This window comes from Camelus ferus, chromosome 5 (genome assembly GCF_009834535.1).
Source record: "Camelus ferus isolate YT-003-E chromosome 5, BCGSAC_Cfer_1.0, whole genome shotgun sequence".
NCBI lineage: Eukaryota > Metazoa > Chordata > Mammalia > Artiodactyla > Camelidae > Camelus > Camelus ferus.
This window is the reverse complement of record NC_045700.1, coordinates 41520664-41531614: the sequence shown is the minus strand read 5'-3', so window position 1 is coordinate 41531614 and position 10951 is coordinate 41520664. Positions and strand designations below refer to the sequence as shown.

At 34.8% G+C, this 10951-nt stretch overlaps 1 pseudogene; it reads left to right on the top strand.

The window, feature by feature from the left end:
- Positions 1 to 5430: 5430 nt before the first annotated feature.
- The window catches only part of LOC102511552, a 36363-nt pseudogene continuing 30842 nt past the window's right edge, over positions 5431 to 10951 (top strand).

The window sequence follows — 10951 nt, the reverse complement described above, 5'->3', positions numbered from 1 at the left end:
TGGGTTCCCCCTTCCTCTGCTGCATCCTGGAAAGTCTCAGGCAATGAGCTAAGGCCTAAATTTTTTTCCTCCCTCTCTCTCAAGGCTCTCTCAGGGCTCAGAGATCACTGTCCTGTATTGCCTAGTATCTTATAATTGAAATAAATATATATATATATATGTATATATATATATATATTTTCATATTTGTTGTTGTCATATGAAAGTATAAATCCTGTTAATCCACTCTATCTTGGTTGGAGGCCATAGTCCACTGTGAGTTTGTTTTATTTTGAAACCATCCATATTTATAGTATATAATCACAAAAAAATACAAAAAATAACAAGCTATTGAATAATTTACATTTAAAATCTCAGAAACAGGCAACTGGTGAAACCCTTTTGGAAAGGAATCAGGCTTAATGTTTTATAAATATAATAGTTGTCATACTGTTTTATACCCATTTAAAATTAATAGCCCTTAAGTGTATAGCAGTCCTGCAGTAAAAAGATAATTTTTCTGCATGGCCTTTGCTCGTTTCAAATTTTAGCAGAAAGTCTTCATATTTTCAAATAGAGCAAATTCCAGTAATGTCTTAAAAATAACAATATAGCACCAGTTGAAGTGTGGTCAAAGAGCTTCAGCTTAAATCTAATTGAAAGATAACTTAAAACTCACTTGCATTGCTCTTTGTGTACCTCATTTTAAGTTTTAACTCTCGTGAATTATGCCTAAGATTTTGAGTATAGGATAATAGCAAATTTATACATTTTAAGTGAAATACTCAAAGTCACATATAAAACAACATAAATATTGTTAAATTTAACTTTCTAGAAAGCTGAATTAGATGCCCACACGTTATATATAGCGAGGAGTAAAACTAGATGTCACAATTATGAATGGATGGGAAGATCATTCTGTCTCAGTGATATGAGTTTAATTTGACTGCCTGTCAAAGCCACAGTTCAGTCCTTACAAGTGAAATATTCTTTTAAATATGAGGAACAAAATTTATTCATATTTATGAAAAAGTATAACAATGTTTTTACTGTATTTTCAATTTGTAGGCACCATACGCAAGCAGAAATTATCTATTTTTAAGGGAGATGAACATAAATAGCATCATAATGTTTGTTACAATAAGATTGTATATTAATCAATTAATTTATATTCTAACAGCTCAACCTTCAGTCTCATTCAATTTGTTGTACAATAAAGTTCTTTCCTATGTCTCTTTTTTCAAGGTAATAAATCTCAACAGTAAATCAAATTAAGTTCTCTATGCTTTTTAACACCCTATTTGCAAACTGCTATCCTGTGATGTTGTCTACAAATAATGCACTAAAAATAGAAGGAAAAACATTAACAGGGAACACCAATAAAATTAATTCTCCCAAGCCATAGAAACTAAGTCCAATAAATCAACAATGAAGGTATAAAAAATAGTCAGCAACCATTGCTCTGTTATTCTGTATCACTTTCTGCTTTTTGGAATAGTGTCTACACCGTTTCAGCAAGACTGTTTTGTTAGGCCCAGATTTTCATCCACCTTGGAAAATCACAAATATGACATGGCCCTAGAAGCAGTCCAATTCTTTAAGCTCAGCAGTGTAATATACTCTAACTCCCTAGATTTAAAGTAATGTTTCTTCCATCCCCTTTAGCATCCCCATTTCACTGTCCTCACTACAGAATTAGTGTTAAGAATTGGTGTTAAACATCCAAATTATGTTTCTACTTCTGTCTGACTTACTCTTTGTCCTTATATGTCACAAATTCTTTTTTCCTATATGTAAATCCCAGATAATACTATTGATTTTTTTGTGTATAATGTAGAGAGATGCCCCTTATCCACTTCTAGTAGGGCATGGTGTTTGAATCACTCTTCTAGTAAAGCAATATTTTTGATGCAATATTGAATGAGCTACCATAAATCCTTTTTCAAATACTGTTGAAAAAACATGTATATTTAAATATACATACACACAGAGCCTCACCTATTCATCTTTTAGATCAATAGATTTTATCTGACTGGGGTTTGGGGAACAATTTGTATCAATGGAGTAGAATGAAGCTAAAATGTTTTGTGTCCTTGTTCACATCAGCAAGGTGATTGAAGCAAATGAGCTCACAAATAAATACAGGTTATAAAGGTGTCTAAGAAATTTTATACAATTATAACATTTTATCAAGATACCAAAAGCCAGGGGATTCTTGGTTTCATATAACAGTTTCTTCAACTCTCATAAATATTTTTTGTCACTGCATTGTAGTAAGATATCTTGATGTGGGAAAATTTAGATGAAGTCAGATATGATATGGTGATCTTATTTCAGTCAGCCTATGCCAGCTTTTTTTTAAAGCTTTTTTTTTTTTTTTTTTTTTTTTTTTTTTTTTTTTTTTAGAAATACCTTCTCTTAAATATTTACCAGTGAATAGAAACTAACCTATTCCAGTCTCTACAGACCACACCCTTAGATCCTGGCTTCTCTCAGCTTCTTTGGAGTAAGCAGCCTACTCCATGACCTTTCCACCTGCCACAGCCAACTGGACTAGGTGGACAGTCAACCAAAACTGGGTCAATTGGAATGCGTCTCCAAAGAATATGGAGTCTTTACCCAGAGAGATTAAAAGATGCAGTCTCTGTACTGAAAGAGTCTTATGTGACTGTCACTGAGCTACCAGGAGCAACTTGAACAAAGAAATCTTATATGCAAAAAGAAAGATGAAAGAAGCTGACTCACAAAAAGAAGAAGGGATGAGAGAAAATATGACTCAAAAAGAGAAACAGAGCACAGGAAATAGGAATAGTGGCTTTCTTAGTGTCTGATTATTTTATAGATCTAGGTTCTTGCTCCTCTAACTAAATTCCATTTGAAATTAGGAAAATTAGGATAATTATAAATGTTCTTCCTCACCAGAGTAGAATGCAAGCTCATGTTTGCACTGCCAACAAATAGGACACTACACACCTCAAAATAAGTATTCAAAAAATGGTTACTGATTTTAAAAAAAACTATATATATTTTATATATATATATATTTTAAGACATTAGTTTGTTTAGATACTTTGGTTCCAAGGAATCAATAATTTAGGACTCTCATATTTGAGAGAACCATCACTGACAGAGTCCCTGATAAGGGACAGGTGTTGGGCCAATGGTTTTACATTATCTCATTTTATCCTCCAACAAACCTGGGAGTTATGTGCTGTTTCCAGCATTTCACAGATGATGAAACTGAGACTTAAATTACTTTCCTAAGGTCACAGAAGCACTAAGTGGTGAAGCCAGAATACAAATTCAGCTCTCTCTGACTCCAGAATCCATGTTCTTTTCATACTTAATTTATGTAAATTTGGTCAGGTTTGTTTTCATGTATCCAGTTTTTGACTGAGCTGTTCTTCCAGTGTAATGGTAGATTAAAAAAACTAAGCTAAAGACTACTGAAGATGGCTTCAAATATTTGTAATTATAAACTTGTTAAATTATTAAAGTGAATGAAGTTGGGATTAAAGGACATATGAAGTCAAAACTAGCTAATTGCTCAAGAATAAAAGAAGACTAAAATCACTCAAATGCAGTAATTTAATACAGAAATTTATTTTACTTCTGCCTTATAGGGAGTAAAATGATATATTTTCAATCTCTTTAATTTCAACATTGTTATATTTTAAGAAAATTAAGTTGGCAACTTATTTGTTGAAAAAAATATGTACTTAGTATTTTCTAAACATATGAGGCACAAATGAGTAAATAAATACCTTTATGACAAATAGATATCTGAAAAAGATGATTCATAGAAATGAATATTTTTATAGTATTATGGTAAAAACCCACACTCAAGTAGCTACTACACATTTGAGTAGATGTTTCTTATTAATATTAAAGTAGATTTCTCTCTGTCATCAAAATATTCATGCAAAATTATAAGTACTACATTACTTTAAGTGCACTTTCAAAATTTTACCTTTTAACAAGTTTTGGTATGAAATTGCACTTTCCAATGAAGAGACTGGCCCCAAATAATGACTCAGGTAAAATATATTGAATCCCAAAGTTTGATTTTTACAAAATAAATATATGAAAATAAATTCAACTAAGCTACTAAAATGAGTCTCTTAAGCAATACTATTTGCAATTATGTTTTGTTAGCATGTCATCAAAAGACAAAAGGCTATTAATTATGTCATTTAAAACTTTAAAAGTCTTGACTAGTAACTAGCAGATTAAAAATAATTTGCATGAATTTAGGAAAATAATGTTTAAAACATCACTTCTGAAAAATTTTTAAATAGAGGTTAGAATATAGTTATATATTTTAAGACTTTATTTCAGAAAAGAATTTCTTTTAAATGACTTTAAAGGAGTCTCTTTTCTTACAGCTATTTTTTGTTTTGTTTTTAATGAAAAAGAAGACTGAGACCAGTTTACTCTTTGAGACAGCCTCAGTATATTAAACAAATTTCAATTACAGAGAAAATCTGGAAAGAAAAAAGGTTTAAGTGTAACAATCCTCAAAAATAAGATAAACATCTATAGAACCAAAAATGGAATCAGATTTGAAGAGCAGAAAGCAGGGCTGAAACTTCAGATCCACTGGCCTTTGCCTCCAGCAGCAGGCAGAGTAGACAGGGAGAAGCAGAAATTTAAAATGCCTCATAGAAGCAGAGACTAAATCAGGGCTCACTATTTGAATCCAGGCCTACAAGGCGGGGGCAAAGAAAGGCTGTAACTCTTCCCAAGGAAATAACATGTAAAGAGGCTTATCTAAAGACATGAGGACAAAATAGAAAAATCTTCCCTCTGAGAACAGGTACCGAGCTGCTTGCTATGCCATGACTTAATCTGAAGTTTCCCAATATCCCCAGAAGATTAAAGTGATAAATTGATAATATAAGATCTGGTTATATACACAGTACTATAAGGGCCAAATTAAGACACACAAAACTACAGACAAGGGAAATAGGAGCATAGAGAGGGGATAGGGGAGGCAAATGCCATCATAGACAGGCCTGCAAACCAAAATTCCAAAACAAATGAGGAAAAGATTCTGATAGCAATAGTTTTAAAAATCAAAATTCAGGAGAATGTCACTGCAGATACAGTACAAAATAATATATCTAAGATGAGCTTAAAATAAGTACGCTGCAGATTCTCAAAGGCATAGAAGAAAGGAAACCAGGCAACACAAGAGTAGGAAAATATGAAAAACCACTAGTTCCAAATATCAGGTATTAAAAATGTAATGAGTGAAATTTAAAAATTAATATTAAGAGAATGTTTAGGCTGAAAAGGGACACAGTCAAAAAAAAGGTTTAGAGTGTTTTCTTGTTACTGTCAAGAATGCACATAGAAGAGCCAGTAAAGAATAAAAGCACAAAAAAGAAGTTCAGAGTCAGATGTTAAATGACAGATTTAGTCACAGGATCTAAAATATCTCTCATAAGAATGTACAGGAAAGACAATGAGGAAGTACTAGAGAAGCGATACCCAAAGAGGTAAGGCTAAGAATATTCTAGTACAACTGAGAAACATGAATCTTCAATTGGAAATTACACATGGAACAACAAGCAGGATAAATAAGAATTAATCACTATTTCAATGCATTGTAGTGACATAATGGTAGTAGTGCAGTAATAAACAATAGTAACAATAAAAGTACAAGAATCAGTCATGAAAAAGAACTTTGCATTTAGAAATATATCAGCGGGAACTCTCTTCTTCCTGTCAGGCCCAGTGAGTTAAAATGTTCAATGTGTTCCTTTTATAAACAAAGTATTCAGTAAAAAAAATTCAGAACTCCAAGTAGTAAACACCAAATACTATGTTTTTTTTCTTCTTCCTTTTTTCCCCCTTAGTTTTTCTAGTGGAGCTCAGTTTGAAAGAAGTTAATCACACTTTTGAATTAAGAAGCACATTGCTAAAATCTATGTTTGCCTGTCATCTTTCTCATTTAATTTTTGCCATTCTTTTGTAATCACTGTTTTTATTCCCCTCATCCCATAGCTAACATGCTTGATCTATGCCCTTAAATATAACATTATAAAATACGTAATGTGTTTTGTGGATATTTCCAATTTACCTATATGGTATAAATCTCAGTCCGTTTTCTACTTCTCTTATCCAAACCTATGATTAGAGGTATTTTAGTGTTGCTGGAACATGTTCGTTTATTCTTAATATTTCATAGTGAATTTTAGTAAAAATCCACCACTTGTAAATACTCATTACATGTCTTAGTGATGGACACTGAAGTTGCCACTAACTCTATCACCATAAACGAAACCACAATCAGTATCCTTGTCTTTATCTATGTATGGATGTTTCTGAGAATTTCTATATGATACATATCATAGAGATAATATGATCATAGAGTAGGATTAATAATTAATTTAGAAAAAAATTACTTTCCAGATTACTTTCCACTGTGAGTGAAAGCACTCCATATACATTCACCAACACTTGATGTTCCATCCTTTTGAAATATAATCTTTCTAATATGAGTAAAGTGATTTCTCACTGCTTTAATTTGCATTTATATGATTATAATTAAGAGAGTTTCCTTGTATACTGTTAAGTTGTGCAGAAGTCTGATCTATGGCAGTTTGTCTCTTTCATTTGTCCATTTTTTTCCCATTGGAGTTTTAGTTTGAGGTACACGAATGATTCTGGAGAACTCAGGGGAAAAAAAGAAAGGAGCTGGAGAGAAATCTTCCATCTTCTTAGAAAATACATAATCATAAGCAGAATATTGGCAGAAATATGAACAGTAAAGGCCATTTTCAGGTCTCAGATGGAAACAAGGAACATGTTATTAGAAACCAGGGGAAAGGTAATACTTGCTATAAAGTGGCAAAGAACTTGGGTGAATTACATTTCTGTACTTGTGTTCTTTAGAAGGTATAGCTTGCAAGTGATGAAACTGAATATTTAGCTGAGGACATTTCTAAGCAAAATGTTAAAGGAACAGCTTGTTTCCTCCAGCTGCTTATAGTAAAATTCAAATAAATGAATTAAAGAAGGAATTGTTAAGCAAAAAGGGACAATACTTTAAAGATTTGGAGAATTCTTAGCCTGTCCATATTTCAAAAAATGAGAAAGTATATTCAGAAGACAACACCAAGGATATGCTGGACTATCACTTAATAAAGAGATTATGGAACTATATAAGCAGAAACACTGCCAGTTTGAATTGAAGAAGATCAAGACACGATGTAATAAAGAAAGTCTATTGGACTTAGATTCTACAGGACAGGATTAAAAAAGCTGTTCAGCTGCAAACCTGCACTATTCTTCACAAAAAGGGAAGAATGACTCTGGGGGGAAAAAACAAGCTTATAGATACAGAGAAGAACAGATTGGTGGTTGCCAGAGACTGGGGAGGGGCAGAGGGAGTGGACGAAGTGGGTGAACATGGTCAGAAGGTACAAACTTCCAGTTATAAAATAAATAAGTCATGGGGATGTAATATACAGTATGGTGACTATAGTTAATAATACTGTATTGCATATTTGAAAGTTGGTAAGAGAGTAAATCTTAAATGTTCTCATACAAGAAAAAAAATGTAACTGCATATGATGAAGATTAACTAGACTTATTGTGGTGGTCATTTCACAATATATACAAATATCAAATCATGTTGTACATCTATAAGTAATATAATGTTGTATATCAATTATATCTCAATTAAAAAAAAAAAAAGAATGACCCTGAAGATAATTCAGAGATCATTAAGGCCACCACTTCAGTTTCAACAGACTATATGGCCTCCAACTGAAGCTGTGGGGCTAGGTCACCCAGAAGAGCCTTAAGGAAATGACCTGCACCTGACAGAGTTTTTAAGGGAATGACCCCTGCCCTGCAGAACTGCAGGAGCAAGACTATTGCCTCAATGGGTCCAGAAGGCAGAGCATCAAACAAAAGAGGATTATTCTGGAGACTTACAACCTGACAGAATTTACCTTGCTACCTTTTGACCTGCTTGTGATTTGTCACCCCTTCCTTCTTTCCTATTTCTCCCTTTTGGAATGGAGATGTCTATACTACACCTGTCCCACCACCGTATTTTGGAAACACATAGCTCGTCTGGTTTCACAAATTCACAGCTGGAGAGGAATTTTGCCTCAGATGAGTCATACCTTGAATAACACTCATATCTGATTTTGCTATTTAGATGAGACCTTGGACTTTGAGTTAAGAATTAATTCTCGAAAGATTTAAGGCTTGGTGCTACTGGAATGACATGAATATATTCTGAATACAAGAATGGTATAAATTTGTGGGGTCAGGAGTAGAATGGTATGGATTGAATTCTGTCCTTCCAAAATTCAGATGTTGAAGTCCTAACTGCCAATGGATGGCAACTGGAGATGGAGACAGATTTCAATGAGGTCATGAAGGGGTGAGCCTTATGATTAGGGCCCTTATAAGAAAAGACACCAGAGAACTTGCTTCCTCTCTCCACCATGTGAGAACAGTGAGAAGGTAGCCTTCTGTAACCCAGGAAGAGAGTTCTTACTAGGGAACTGAATCTTCACAGTGGACTTCCCAACCTTCAGAAATGTGAGACATAAATCCCTGTCGTTTAAGCCACCCAGTCTATGATATTTTGTTATGAGAGCCAGACCTGATTAATACAAATTTTGTCCAAGTTTCTTTATGTTTCTTTATTTATACTTTTTCATTTTTCCTGTCCTGGCCTCCACTTGACAGATCAAATTTCCTTTGATGGGTTTAAATTCACACATCGCTCAATTTTTTTTTCTGGTTGCTACCTCTCCTTTCTTCTTCTTCTTCTTTTTTTTTTTTTTTTTTAATTAACATTATCTCTATCTTCCTGAAATATAGAGTACTTTAATATATTCTATCTTCCATGGTACCCAAGCCCTTCCATGGCCTTTTCAGCAAATTTTTTTTTTCACTAGGACTTAAAACAAAATACATTCTGGACTAATAAAGACCTATTTTAAAAGAAAATATAGGAGTATATATTTGTGGTCTTAGGATAGGGAAAAGTATTCTTAAAACAGATTTGCTCTCAAAAACGTAATGCTAACTTTTTGCATTGTTTTATTTTTTTTAATTGAAGTATATTTGATTTACAATGCTGTGTTAGTTTCAGGTACACAGCAAAATGATTCAGTTATATATATGTATCTATGTGTGTGTGTGTGTGTATTGGGGGAGTCAGAATACAATTAGTATGAGTAGTGTCGCTAGTATGGTGTTTGTAAGCTGTGCTAATATAAGATTAATTATATATATATATATATATATATATATACACACACACATACACACACACACACGTATATATTCTTTTTCAGATTCTTTTCCACTGTAGGTTATTGCAACATATTGAATATGCTGTATTCATGTGCTATATAGTATGTCCTTGTTGTTTATCTATTTGATACATAGTGTTATGTATATGTTAATTCCAAACTCCTCTAATTTATCCCTCACCCCATCTTTCCCCTTTGGTAACCATAATTTGCTTTCTACCTCTGTGAGTCTATTTCTAGTTTGTAAATAAATTCATTTGTGTCCTTTTTCTAAGAGTCCACATACAAATGATATCATGTGATATTGCCTTTCTCTGTCTGACTTCACTTAATATGGTATCTCGAAGTCCATCCATGTTGTTGCAAATAACATTATTTCACTCTTTTTTATGACTGGGTAGTATTGCATTGTATAAATATACCACAGCTTCCTTATCCAGTCATCTGCTGGTTAGGTTTAGGTTGCTTCCATGTCTTGGCTATTGTTAATAGTGCTGCTATGAACATTGGGGTGCATCTTTTTGAATTAGAGTTTTCTCCACATATATGCCCAGGAATGAGAGAGAGTCAAGTACCAACTGACTGGCTTCTTTTTCTCACTTGCAAAATTTAGATTCCTAGGTCTGAGAGAATCGACTAAAATTTTACCCAGAGAGAAAAACTATATGTTATTTTGGCCAATTTGTAAACCATCTTGGCCATGAAGATTTGGAGACTAATAAGTAAATTCTGAACTCCATCTAAAGTTAATTATACTCTATAGAGCTCAGACTCCTGGCAGCAGTTACATCTGAGCAGTGAGGGCAAAAACCTTGATATTTCCTTTTATTTCAACCCGCTCTTCCTCAGGCATACATAGGCTTTTGCAGCTAACAATCTGTAGTGTATTAAAAATCACTCTGGGAGCTTCCGGTTAGTGAACACGGTGAAGATTCGAGAAGAGGGGCGCGCCTGGAGAAGACACGTAAGCTCCCTGCCCCTCCCACACACCTGGCCCTAAGTATCTCTTCACCTGGCTGCCAACTGTCAACACGCTCAGGGGCTCACCTTCCCGCAGAAGAACTTCTTTCTGGAATGGGCGCGGCCTCCTTCTGTCCACCTGAGGATGGACCCACCGTCAAGGCAGACGGGCGCAGACCGGGCAGAGCCTCCAGGCCCCAAGCCGCCTCCAGAGCCGAGCGATAGTTCTCCTGGCAGCAGCAGGCTGCCTGCCGAGGCCACGACGCGCCTGCGCAGTGGCCGCGGCTGCCGTTCAAAGTTCCCGCCAATTCTTGTGCCCCTCCCACCGCGGAGGAGTTCCGCGCTCAGTGGAGACGTTTGACCCCGCCCAGCTGCCTGAGCTGCTTAAGATTTATTACCAGAGGCTCTTTCCGAACGCCCAGTGCTGTAGCTGACTCGACTACAGCTGAGTGATAAAGAATTACCTCCGACACCGAGAATTTTCATTCACATTGAAAGATGGTATTTACTTTCGCTACCAATCCTCCGACAAGCAGAGTGATCTGGAAGAGGAGATGTAGACGTGTGTTCTAAGTGCCGGACTCTCATGACAATGGCCATACGCCTCATCGAACGGAGCACTGAAGGAGGACTTCGGATTTAAGCATCGTCTCTGGGTATTTTTTATATATATACAAAAATAAGCACTTTATTAAACAGGCTTCTCGGGGGTGGGGGCTTCCAGA